Raw genomic sequence first — 14,057 nt, 5'->3', positions numbered from 1 at the left:
AAGTGTGGGGGTGTTTGGCTAAGGTGATGGTTCCTCCGCCCAAAGAAGTTACAATCGGTCCTAAAACGGTTGACTGCATCTTCATTGGGTATGCACTTAATAGTAGTGCATATCGATTTGTTGTCCACAAGTCTGAAATACCGACTGTGACCGTGGGAACAACAATCGAGTCAAGAAATGCTGTATTTCTTGAAAACATATTTCCTCGCAAAGATAAGGAAAATATTGTACCCAATTCTGAGACGAGAATTGAGGATGAAGCCACTAGTTCTAAATCAGCGGATGAAGAGCCAGAATCGCAAGCGAACAATGCCTGATCCAAACGATGCGGTACCAAGACGTGGTAGCAGGGTCAGAACATGTCATGACCGCCCATACTAGGGGTACTACAAATGCGGCGATTGTGATACAACATGCAAGGATAGCCTTTTATGAAAACTTAATCAACTTAAAGGATGAAAAACTTTTTTTTTCTTTTTTAAAGAAGCTTAAAGTTATAATTTTACTATTAAATAAAAACGACTTATGATAAACACTTTTAAAAGAAGCAGCGGAGAAACAATAAATATTAAAACTCAATCAACTCCTAAGAAAACATTTAGTTTAAAGAGCGGGAGACATCATTTTCAAGTAACATTGTAAATACTCGTTTCAAGCCTGACACAACCAAAACATACTCAAACATAGTACGGAAAAGATTGACGTAGTGAAACATAGTTCAAAAAAAAACATAGCAGCGGAAATAAGGTTTAAAGAGAGTCAAGGATAACGCCTATGTATGAAGACACAACGCATCCTAAGGCCAACTCAACATCCTCCGCAACATCCCGCTCAACCTGCACATAAGAAAAATAATATGCAGGGCTGAGTACTTGTTGTACTCAATGGGCTCATGCTGAAAACATTTTATATTAGTTATGTCATCCATACCAGTGATCTCGAGTTTTATATGTAGTAAGAAATATCACGAAAACACAAAAACATTTCAAGTCTGGCCAGACAATTTATCTCCCCACTTTTCACATCATTCCATCAATCACAATCATCATATCACAGTGCGACGAAAGTGTGGCCACACTATTCGCCCACAAGACCTGCCGACTAGCAAGGACGGCTCACGATCCCACCAGTGTACACAGCCTGATAGGGTTTGCGGCCCTACTCAGACTCGAATTCGTTTCACAACACAGCCCTATAGCCTAACGGAGCAAGCTCAGACGAACTAGGCATCAGGCAACAATCTCACAAACAAAAACATGGCATGACATAACAGTTAAACCACCCTTATAACACCACGTAATATTTTCGAAAAATAAAGAGGTTTGAAAAGAAAGCCCACCTCGATTGCTTAACAACACAATTCCAACTTATGCAACTCTCGTTCCTCGAGCTCACGTATACTCAATCACCCTTGCCAACGACAACACAATCAGCTTTCCATAAACTTATGTTATCATGCATGCCCTATTGTTCCTTTTTATCGTTTCCCTTAAATTACCCATCTCATCATTCATCGACATAAGGAAAAACATGCCATAATATTTCTCAACGTGTCACATATAATCACGTCATAGGATACTTTCCCAAATCATACATGCATCATATAGTTCATCAAACTTAGCAACAAGTGATATTTTCACATAACAACAAAACTGGCAGAACTGCGCGGTTGATTTGTAAAAAATCACCAAAAAATCATACGACCTCATTTGAAGCTAAAATTTTGTCACAACACAGTAGACACATTCAAGTTCATTCAGTTAAAGTTTCACACTCAAATCATGGCATTTGGTCAGTCAAAACATTTATACAACTCTCTGGTCAGAACATAAAAATTCTGGCAGCATTGCGCAGTTCATTTGAAAACTTCACCATAAATTCATCCGATGTCCAATGAGGCTGAAATTTTTACACGACTCAGAAGACACTTCAAATGTTCATTTAGTTCAAGAATCCCATCAAACGGTGGTCATTTGTTAGGTCAAACAGAATACGAAACTTTCTGGGCGAGAACACAAGTTTCTGGCAGAATTGCGCAGTCAACTTCAAACATTTATTAAAAATCCATTTTTTGACAAAAAGGGCTGGAATTCACACGAGACACAGAAAACACCTTGAAATTTACTAAGTAAAATTTTCACATCAAAATTCGATCGTTTGATAGGTCAATTACACATCAGAAACTGCTGTTCGAATGTCACAGATTTCAGGCTCACAAATTCGAAATTAGGGTTTCTTCCTCAATCATCCAAATACAATTTTTCATGCTTATAACACAAAATCATGCTCAAAAAGGTTCTCATAATCATGTTTGCACATAAACTCACATCATTCACCGAAGATTCAAATCAAACTTCACATAAACTCAATCAAAATAGCATAATTATCAAAGTTCTCATGCAAACACACTTTCCCACCGATTAATTTTGCGATCTATCATTCCTACACTCACTATATGCATGTAGGGTTCAAGAACAAGGATTATATGAAAAGATTGAGGGAAAGTGAATCAAATATACCTTTCTTGATGTAAACGAATCAGTAGAAACAAGAATTGATGCGATTCGTCGGAGACTCTTGAAAATTAACTTCAACGGATGCAAGAACAAGGATTGAATGGATAATTTTTGGAGAGAATGTGTGTGGGAGAGGAGAGGCACGAAAATTTTGAGGGAGAATGGGGGCTAGGGTTTAGTTTAGGTGATTATATAGTCCTAGGTTTAATCCCATAAATAAATTAATTAATAAATTGTGGAGGAATAAAATAGAGGCCAATAAATAAAATCCCTCAATTAAAAAGCCAAGAATTTCGAAATTGTGGCTGGAAAAATAATGAATTTATTTGGTATTTACTTGGAGAGAAATAGATTCACAATTTAGGAAATAAAATAATGAATATTCCATAAACAAGGGAACAAAATAAATTAAATCTCCAAGTAAGAAAAATAATGAGGGGGCCGAAAATTCCATGGAGTGTGCACAAGAAAATTATTTAAATCCTCAATTAAATAGAATAGGATTTAAATTTTGTAGTTTCTTTATAGGAAAAGATTCTCATAAATTAGGTAACAATTATAATCTCCTCTGCAAAATAGAGGGGGGGTGAAAATTGGCTTAATTAGCCACAAGGAATAATTCAACTCTTAATTTAATTTGGGTGAAGAAATAAAATGTGACATGATTTAATTGGATTTAATTAAAAAGAAGGGAATCAATAAGGCACCAATTAAATCAAGGAAAAATAATTCATCCTCCTATTAAATAGGGGATTTTTCGAAAACTCCAAAAGAATAGGTTAGAGTTCGGATTCCATGTTGTACAAATTAGGGATAATTTGGTTTGGATTTAATTTGGATAAATATCCCAAAATAATTAATTAAATCCAAGAAATGTAATACTATTTCCAAAAATTAGGAAGGGCCGAAAATTCCAAAGAATTGGCTCGGAAAAATATATGCATGATCCTATTAAATTATTTCCCCCCATTGGAAAATATAAAAAAAAATATCAACCACTTCATTCCACATCACCCACGACAATTATTTCACATAATTCACTTAATCGCATAGAAACAAAAGTTTCATAATTGAAATTTCAAATCAACTTATTAAATAAACATCACAAATTTTTGGGATGTTACCGAACACCAAAGACATTTGGTCCTGACTACATTGCATTCATGTTGGATGAAGAACTGTGACATCCCTAACCCGAAACATGCATTATTTTGCATATTAGCATAGTTGATTATCTTTGCATATGTATATTGTTATTTGTATTATAGAAATATTTATTTGTGCTACAAAGTATATATTTAATTTTTTTAATATGACTCAATATAGTCTAATGCTACAAATAGTCTTGATTCACGAGAGATTTTAAAATAAATCCATTCATACATATTTTGCATAGTATAAATTATATATATATATATGCAATAATCTATTTTATATGTGTGTCATTGTATACAATATAGTACTAGTTATATACTCCAACGTTATTATATGTATAAATATAATATTTATATGTGTATTTGGATAAATTAAAAGTTACATGCATTGAAGGAATTGATATATGTACGTTACTTATCAAATAAGCATTTATATACCATGCATTATTTTGCAGCTCAAGTTTTTCTATAAAATTACACGTTTCTAGTTTTACTATTTTACGTGTTTTTCTTTTAAAGTGGGTAAAGTGAGTCAACAAAGTTTTAACCGACATATATATAATAAGAGATTACACGGAGTGTATTTTTGCATAGTACATTTTTGCATTGGAAAAATTAGGGAGAAGAGGCTATGGTGAAGAATAAAATTTTACATAGTGATAAGTGAAGAAATCACTCTCTCGGACTCAAGTAGAAGCATAAGTGGTAGATTAGGAGACAATTTGGGAGTTTGGCTAGATTATTTATCATAATCAGGTGTGTGTATAAATCACACTTTTAATTTTACATGTTTTATGTGCTTCTTTGCTATGCATTTATATAAAGTGAATAGTTGGATTATATGATGTGACTCTGATATGATTATGTGTTATTTGATATCAATGGTTGAATGTGATAGGAATATGTAATTGTTGCAATTGATAAGTTTGCACCAGGTTTGGAATTATTTGAATCATTGGATTAAAGTGGATCTGTGACAGTCATGCCATGTGTCTGATATCAATGGCAATAGACCTACGGGTCATATATATGTATACAATAGCAATGAGACCTACGGGTCATATATACAATGGCAATGGACCTTTGGGTCATTTACAATGGAATCCCGGGCAGATACTAGGCTTGGTTTGTCACAGAATAATAAACTGAACAAAGTGGCATGTGCATATGTATATGAATTTGGATTGAATATTTGCTGGTTATTGCTATATATTTTGGTTTAAGAATATGGCTGACTATTGGACTGTGGAATTAAAGGTAAGGTTTATATACACAGAGTTGTGGCTCATATAAACCACTAATATTTTTTAGGAATAAGATATCAGTGAAGTTTTGGTTGACGTGGGTCATAGGAATTGCACGTGTTATCAGGTCGGCGGCTAACGCGTTTAGGCAACCTTCTCCTCCTCATCATTTTTGCATGTAGATAAACGTGTAGTATATAGAGTGGTGAGAGGGTCCCACTACAGTTCATAATGTTTTAAATTGTGTACTTGAATAATGTTGGTTTTGAAGTTATATGATATTTGTGTTTCATTTACTTGATAGATGGATTGACTATTTTGAATTTTTGAATTTATTAATTGTAAGTAACTACGTCAGCAAGGGTTGGGTGTGACAAGAACCAACATCGATAAAAGTAGCCTTTGCTGGCCAAGACGGGTTGCATTGGAAAGAAGCTGATCAAAGCGAAATTGAGTCAATTTTGCTAAACCACACGTGGGTGTTGGTTGATCTACCTGAAGGTGTTAAACCTTTAGGATGCAAATGGGTCCTTAAAAGAAAGTTTAAGGCCGATGGAACAGTGGACAAGTATAAAGCTCGAAGGCTTTAAACAAAAGGAATGGTACGATTTCTTCGATACATACTCACCTGTAACGAGGATTACATCAATTCGAGTGCTTCTCGCGATTGCTGTTGTGCACAATCTTGAGATTCATCAAATGGATGTTAAGACTGTGTTTCTAAATGGTGACCTTGAAGATGAAATTTATATGGAACAACCTGAAGGTTTTGTAGTACCTGGACAAGAGAAAAAGGTATGCACGCTGGTTAAATCCCTCTATGGATTGAAACAAGCGTCATTGCAGTGGCACTTGAAATTTGATAACGTGATGTTATCAAATGGATTTAAAATCAACAAATGTGACAAATGTGTCTACATTAAGAACACTGATAATGGATACGTTATAGTGTGTCTATACGTTGATGATATGTTAATCATGGGTAGTAACACTCAAGTGATTAACGACACGAAAGCCATGTTGAAGAAAAACTTCGACATGAAGGATATGAGTCTAGCCGATGTAATTCTTGGAATGAAAATTCTAAGAACATCCGAATGAATCACCTTAACACAATCTTATTATGTTGAGAAAGTATTAAAGATATTCAATGCCTATGATGGCATCCCGGCTAAGACGCCTATAGAGCTCAATGTTCACTTGAGCAAGAACAGGGGTGAGCCCGTTGCACAAGAAGATTATGCACGGGTCATTGGATGCATTATGTATCTTACTAATTGCACTCGACCTAACATTGCTTGCGCCGTGAACAAGTTGAGTCGTTATACGAACAATCCAAGCAAAGAGCATTGGAAAGCTCTTGTAAGAGTTTTGAGATATCTCAAGTATACTCAAAATCATTGGCTACATTTTTCGAGATACCCTCCGGTACTTGAAGGGTACTGCGATGCAAATTGGATATCCGATAACAAAGACTCACTTTCAACAAGTGGATATGTCTTTACTATTGGGGGTGGTGCTGTCTCGTGGAAATCCACGAAACAGACATGTATAGCCCGATCCACCATGGAATCTGAATTCATATCTTTAGATAAAGCCGCGGAAGAAGCCAAATGGCTTAAAAACTTCCTTGAAGATATTCCATGTTTGTCAAAGCCCGTGCCTCCAGTGTTAATTCACTGTGATAGCCAAGCCGCTATTGGGAGGGCAAACAGTGGCTTGTACAATGGTGTCTCGACACATTCGTCGACGACACAATACCGTGAGACATTTGATCACAACAGGGGTGATTACAATTGACTACGTGAAGTCATTGGATAATCTAGCGGATCCGCTAACCAAAGGGTTAAATCGTGATCAAATGAATAAATTGCTAGAGGGAATGGGTTTGAAATCCACAAACTAAAGAATTGTCATAGTGGTAACCCAACCATGATGACTGGAGATCCCAAAAACTTGGTTCAATGGGAAAACTAAGCTATGAGAGTTCGTGTGAAACACTCATCTATATATATTCCCTAGAGAGCAATAGAGTGTTTGAAAAACTTGCCTAGTGGTGAGGTTAAGTCTATGACTTTTAATGATTCCTAAAGGATCTCGTTGAGATGAAGTTCTCAAGGAGACTAAGTATGGCAAGATACTTAACGAGGAATCACCTATGTAAGTGTGAAGTGGGGCCGCTTCAAACTATACACTTATGAATCCAAAGTGGTGTCCAAGGCCTGAAATGGACACAAAACGTGAGAACGGATGAGGTTGAGGTGTTTAAGTGTTAACATCATTGTCTCGGTGCACGCCGTGGAGGAATAGTTCAAAGCATCGCGCTACTAGTCCGCCTGTGTATCCGATGGTGTTAACTATGGATGGTTCAAAGCAAAAACCGAGAGCTCTGCCCCCGCCTTACTCCCGTTCAAAGCATATCTTCCCGTCGAAGCTCTCTCCCTCTCTGCATATCTTCCCGCCCTACTATGGATAGTTCAAAGCATCACGCTCTCTCCCTCTCTGCATATCTTCCCGTCGAAGCTCTGCCCCCGCCTTACTCCCGTTCGCCGGAGCTCTGTTGCTAGCGGTGCTGCTACTTCAGAGACGAAGCCGTTTTATCTTTGGGGACGACACGCCAAACTGAGAGCACTACCGGGGCGTATCTCGTCTTGCGGAAAGAGGACTCCTCGACTCGGCTTACCGCTTTCCACAGATATTTTCCCGTGTAATTGTTTCTGTTTTTCCGTATAATTTTCCTTTGTTTATTTTCATTGTAATTTTCGTCCGGCAAGACTTGTATCTCATTTCGACAACATTCGTCATATCGAAAGTCAACTCATGTAGCAATCAGTCAAATTCTTTACATGGTTTTCTTGAAATCTGACGCCTCATGATTCCAATGCATAAGCTGGCAAAAATGGCCCTTCGCTTAAGCCTATGGTTGGTTCATTTGGATTGAAGGACTTGATCGTGTAGTTTTAGGGATGAATCCTACGATAGCATAGGACCACTTGTCAACCATGAAAACAAGGTAAATACATGGGAGATATTGAACCTGGTTAACAATGTAGGTTATGTTATGTTATGCCATGGAATCTTTTTCACAACTGAATCTGCATAATTGATCCTATCATCCTTTTCCAACTTACTTTCACCAAAACTAAATCATATTCCGAGGACTGATACTCTGATTCACCAAGTGTCTGATTTTATCATAAAAACATTTTGCAGCATTTGATGATTCGGAAACGCATGGAATCGTAATATTCTGACCTTTTATGATACCGAATATGATCTGAATGGTTTACACTTACTACAAAGACTATGCTCCTCTGTTCCATTTCCCACTATATATATATAGGTGTCAGTTTGAGTTTAGTTATCAAGCAAGTGGAAACTAATCATCGGTTTTTTCCCCTAGAGTTCCCTCCAACGCTTCATTGCATAGTTTCTCAAGAAAGGATAGGCACTGAAGTGTTTGGGGGAACTCCTGGGGCAATCTGATATATATAAGACAACAGCATCAGTGCCACAATGGAAACGACTAATAAATCATCAGCTCTCGACCGGAGTCCTCCCAATCACTTCATTGAGTATGTTTGTGGGATGAGTAATGCTCGCTGAAGTGTTTGGGGGAACTCCGGGGGCGATCTGATATCAGGAATGAAGAGTGCACAGATTTTATGCATTTGGGGATACCTGAAAAGGGTCATCTTAGGAAAAAAAGAAAGAAAACAGGCAATTCAAGTCCGATGCATCAGCATAGTAATAATGCCGGTGCCGGAATGGACTCAGCTTCAAACAACTGATAAATCATCAGGTCTCGACCAGAGTCCTCCCAATCGCTTCATTGAGTATTTTCTGGGAGGAGTAAAAACAAGAATTTATGCTAAGAAAACAAGAGAAATAATTGAAGCTTATTAGGGGAAATGGGACAAACCCTTCTTAGCAAGGGAAACCAAGGACTTGCCCAAAAGAGGCAAGTCAAACCTGTCATTTTTCCCCTCCTGCAACAGCCACCACACTCTCTTCATACTCCATGCAAGAACAAGACAAGAAGCTTAAATGCCAAGTACCAAGTACTACAACATAACACCAAAACAATTGAATGTAAAGTGCTGCAAATCATAGAAAAGGAGATATGTTATGGCATAAAAACAAAGAAGATCAGCTTTCATTTAATTCCCCTAAGGTACACCAAGTTTTGCCTATATAAACCCATTTGCACCTATCAAATTTCTCTCCTGCACACCCTAAGTTTCTCCAGCCACTATAGCAAGGTGATTAGAGAGATAGAGAGCTCGAGTGAAGCTGCTGCAAGGTCTGGCAGGCAGCTCCTACACTCATAGCTCTTGAGAATGAAATTCTGGGGAAGAAGAGGCAGCGAGCAAGCAAGAAGAACCTCCTTTCTTTTTCTCTTCACCACAAAGTATGAGGAGGCTAGCATGAGGAGCAAGGAGTAACAACAAGCTTAGGATCAGCCACAATCATCAAGGATTCACCCAAGTCAAGGTAAAACACTAGCACACCCTCTGCTTTTGTTTCAAGACATCATGCTAGGCTCTAGAACTTAGTTGGCCGTCGAGAGGGAGAAAGGAGAAGAGGTGGATTGCCCTGATTTTGATAGTGAGGGAGAAAGGGGCGATGGAGTAGTATACTAGTATGTACTACACTCTTTCCACTTGTTGGCCATACCTTAATTTATTTGTTTGGCCACCATTTAATTAGTTGGTGATTTGGCCAGTGAGCATAATTAAAATCTTGGGTCAAGGGAATTATTTTTAGCTGGGTCAGATTAATTAGAAGCTTGGATCATTTAATTCAGTGAGAATGAGAAGTGAATTTCAGCTGTGGTAATTGATCAGTGTGCCAAGATAAATCAAAGAAGGAGAAGAGAAGTTGGGCTTAGAATTAATTCTAGTTTGGATCCGTTATTTTGCGATGGGTCGGAGATAGAATTAATTAGTTCTCTTGGGCCGGGATTTAAATTGTGGAAATTTTGGAGACGCAAGAAAAGGGAAACGGCGTTCTCTAAGTCACGAAAATAATCAAGTTTATGAAAGAATTGTTGTTAATTAAATTTCCGATTGAAATTTAATTAATATGCAAGTTTATGAAAAAAATCTCTAAAAGGGAACAAATGATAAATAATTTATTAGGGGCATGCATTCCTATAAGTATAAGAATTTCTCGAGTCTTATTAGTACGTTGTTGTTTTCAAAAGGCTATCTCCGCGAGTTAAGGGTGGAGTCAGGAGAATTCAAGTTAAGGAGTTTAAGCAAACGAGGTGGGCATTCTTTTCAAAACGTGATTTTAGTATGGAAATGTAAATCGTTTCTAAACATGTTCGTCATGTCATGTTTTGCTTTTATGATTACCTATCTGCTTGGCTATGCCAATCATGTTAAATCGAATTCGGGTCCCAGTAGGGCCGCAATCCCTACTCGGACTAGTGTACACATATAGGGATCGTGAGCTAGCTTTCGAGTTGGCCGATCCAGTGACCGTCGTGGAATATGGCCACATTCCCGGTTCACATACGTTCAGATATGGTATCTATGTTTATGTGATTGCGCAATCAATTTTATGAAATGAAAGGAATTTAGTGACTCGGGTCTTTTAAGATGAAAACCCCGTGTTCACTCAATTGTGGCTGACAAATTAAAAGGAACTTATTTTTGGCATTATGCTCATTGAGTATATCAAGTACTCAGCCTTGCATGTTTCTTTTTTTTAACATGCAGGTTGAACGTGAACGAGGAGGCGAAGGTGTTGGGAAATGACTATTAATAAGTAGTTAGGTAACTTAAAGTAGTATGTCTTCATACATATTATTTTGTCTAGGACTCTTCAGCTGCAGTAGAACTATGTTCTAGAAATTTGTGAATTTAGTCTTGACGCTCTGATTCTCTTTTGACTATGTACCCTTTCGCCTTCGAAACTATTACCTCGAGTTGATTTAATGCTCTTATGTTTATTTCATGATCGATGAGATTATTTTAGTCACGAAATAGCTATGCTCACTAGTATTAGGGAGTTGTGGTCGTGACAACTCCTGTGGCGATATGATATAAAACAAAACGGAGAATTAGCATCATACCTTGCTGAGCCTAAAAAATCAGGTATTCAGCTATTGATTTGAGTTTACATTAACTGCATTTGACTGTATGGGATTGCATATTTAATCCAGATCATCAACCAAGCACTTTGAGCAGATGGATTGGGAACAGAAAGATGAATACAATCATGTGTTGCAGCAAAGCAAAAAATAAACAAATAAAGGTTTAGCAAGACTAAAATTGACTACAGAGTCCCCTCCACCATCAGTGATCATCACCAGATGTCCAGAAGTCCAGAACTATTTGAAAAGAATATAAGCAAGAAAATTCTAACTTACAAACAATAGCTTCAATCATTTGTGGAGCCACTTTAGTAGGATGTCCACTGAGAGAGATCCCAAAATTTTACATCTACAAATAAACATGTCGAAACCGTTCTCCGCGTACCAAGATTTTAATGTATAATTTATTAACACATTAATTAATCACAAAACTCTCATATTTAAGTCACAAACTTTAATTCCATAATTCCCACTCATAGATAGTCGACATAGAGATAATGGATATATCATGATTATCTGATTATCTAATTGAAATGTAGATTGATACTATATGTTATAAAATCAAGACGTATCAGGAATGAACAAGCCACAATTACAAGAATGAATGAAGAACTTGATTTGTGATAAGTATGGAGTAACACACGATATTGAGAAAACAATGAAAAACTCTTATTGAATATTGATCTTGATACAATGGATTACTCTCTCTTCAAGTAGAAGTAGAGTATATGTAGCTGAGCTAGACTACTACAAAAAACCGCGCTCAACAGCTCACTAACTACACACTGCAGTTACAAACTAACTCTAACCGAAAATTAACTAATACTTCAACGGCTATGACTGAGCAACGGCTACTTCACAACGGCTACTTCGCCGATCTTGATTAAGCTCGGCTAATCACCGAACTCGATGAAGCTCGGCTAATCACCGAACTCGATTCAGTTCGGCTAACAACCGATATGTAATACCGAACTTGTCATGCAGCGCCGAGCTCGTGGATTCCATCTTCACAATTCTCCACCTGAATCCACAGCTCCTCCACTGCTCAAACTTATAAGATCCTTGCAATACTCAAACTTGTCTTTGCCAAGACATTTTGTTAGCATATCAGCCGGGTTGTCCAAAGTGCTTATCTTCAACACTTTCACTCTTCCTCTCTCAACCTCGTCTCTGATGAAGTGAAGACGAACGTCTATATGTTTGCTACGCTCATGGAAATACTGATGCCGAGCTAAGCAAATTGCAGAACTACTATCACAGAAAATTACCATAGTTCTTTGATTTATCCCAAAATCAGAGATCACACCTTGTATCCAAAAACTCTCTTGCACAGCTGATGTGAGTGCAATGTACTCTGCTTCGGTCGTGGATAAAGCCACAACACTTTGTAAGCCGGACTTCCAACTTATAACAGAACCATACAAAGTAAACAAATATCCAGACTGAGACTTGCGGTTGTCCAGATTAGTCGCATAATCAGAGTCGCAATACCCTTGAACAGCTTCCTCACCCTCCTTATGACTTCCCTTGAACAAGATCCCACAGCTCCTAGAACTCTTCAAGTACCTGAGAGTCCACTTGAGTGCATTCCAGTGCTCCTTTCCCGGATCAGCCATGTATCTACTTGTGACTGAGATGGCATGTGCAAGGTCTGGCCTTGTACAAATCATGGTATACATGACGCTTCCAACAATATTCGAGTAAGGAATTTGCTTCATCTCCAAAACTTCTTGCTCAGTTCTCGGAGACTGCTCCTTTGACAGTTTGAAGCTTTGTGACAGAGGAGTGGAGGCTGCCTTAGTATTTTCCATGTTAAACTTCTTCAAGATCTTCTCAATATACTCTGACTGAGATAGCAACAGTAACTTCTTGCTCCTATCTCTCAAGATATTCATCCCCAAAATCCTTCTAGCTTCACCCAAGTCTTTCATTTCAAAACTTTTCTGTAAATCAGCTTTGATCTTCTGGATTTCAGCCACAGATGGACCAGCTAGTAACATGTCATCTACGTAGAGCAAGAGGTATGCTACAGGAGTATCTCCAGCCTTCTTGATGTATATACAATCATCATACTCAGACCTGAGAAAACCATGAATAACCATCTGCTCATTGAACTTCTTGTTCCACTGCCTTGGGCTTTGTTTCAAGCCATATAAACTCTTCTTCAACAAGCAGACTTTGTTCTCCTCTCCCTTCTTTATAAATCCCTCAGGCTGACTCATGAAGACGGTTTCCTCAAGGTCCCCATTAAGGAATGCAGTCTTGACATCAAGCTGCTGCAATTCCCAGTTTCTGTGGTTCACAACAGCAAGTAAAATCCTTATTGAGGTGTGCTTTACCACTGGAGCAAATACTTCTGTGAAATCAATACCTTCTTCTTGTGTAAAGCCTCTAGCTACCAACCGAGCCTTAAACCTGATCCTACCTTTATCTGTTGTCTCCACCTTTTTCTTGAAGATCCACTTACAACTTATGAGTTTTCTATCCTTAGATTCTTGCTTCAAGCTGCTTTTATCCACAAGAACCCAAGTGTTATTCTTGAGTAAAGAGTTCATCTCCTCATTCATAGCCTCTATCCATCTTTCTCTGTCCTTGCTCACCATTGCTTCTTTGTAAGACTGAGGATCCGCATACTCCAGATTTTCAGCAGCACACAATGCATAGTATACCACATCTGCTTCAGCATACCGAGCTGGCTTCCTTATATTTTCTCTCCTTACTCTGTCTCTAGCAAGTTGGTAATTCCTTAGGTTGCCATCAGCAGACTGCGGATTTACTCCACCTTGATCAGAAATGGAGTCTCCTTGTTGCTCATCACTGAGCTCATCACTCTCTGAATCACTGTCACGCGCAGATGGATTCAGGCTTAGCTTCCCTAGCTCCACCTCAAACATATCATAGGGAATTTGATCTTTCTGTTTTCCCTTGCTCAAGTAAGGCATCTGGTCTTCAATGAAAACCACATCCCTACTCAATACAACCTTCTGATTACCAGGCTCAACACTCCATAGCCTATAACCTTTCACCCCCTTCTGATACC

At 38.0% G+C, this 14,057-nt stretch overlaps 1 long non-coding RNA gene across 1 annotated transcript; it reads right to left on the bottom strand.

Annotated features, from left to right (window-relative positions):
- Window positions 1-586: 586 nt before the first annotated feature.
- Window positions 587-8,970, bottom strand: LOC121794097. The gene is made up of 3 exons (XR_006049234.1): window positions 8,837-8,970; window positions 8,596-8,757; window positions 587-836 (listed from the first exon to the last, which is right to left on the bottom strand). It is a non-coding gene; the product is annotated as an uncharacterized LOC121794097 (long non-coding RNA).
- Between the last annotated feature and the right edge of the window lie 5,087 nt (window positions 8,971-14,057).

The sequence above is a fragment of the Salvia splendens genome, chromosome 3 (genome assembly GCF_004379255.2).
Source record: "Salvia splendens isolate huo1 chromosome 3, SspV2, whole genome shotgun sequence".
Lineage (NCBI taxonomy): Eukaryota > Viridiplantae > Streptophyta > Magnoliopsida > Lamiales > Lamiaceae > Salvia > Salvia splendens.
This window is presented reverse-complemented; position numbering and strand designations above follow the sequence as displayed.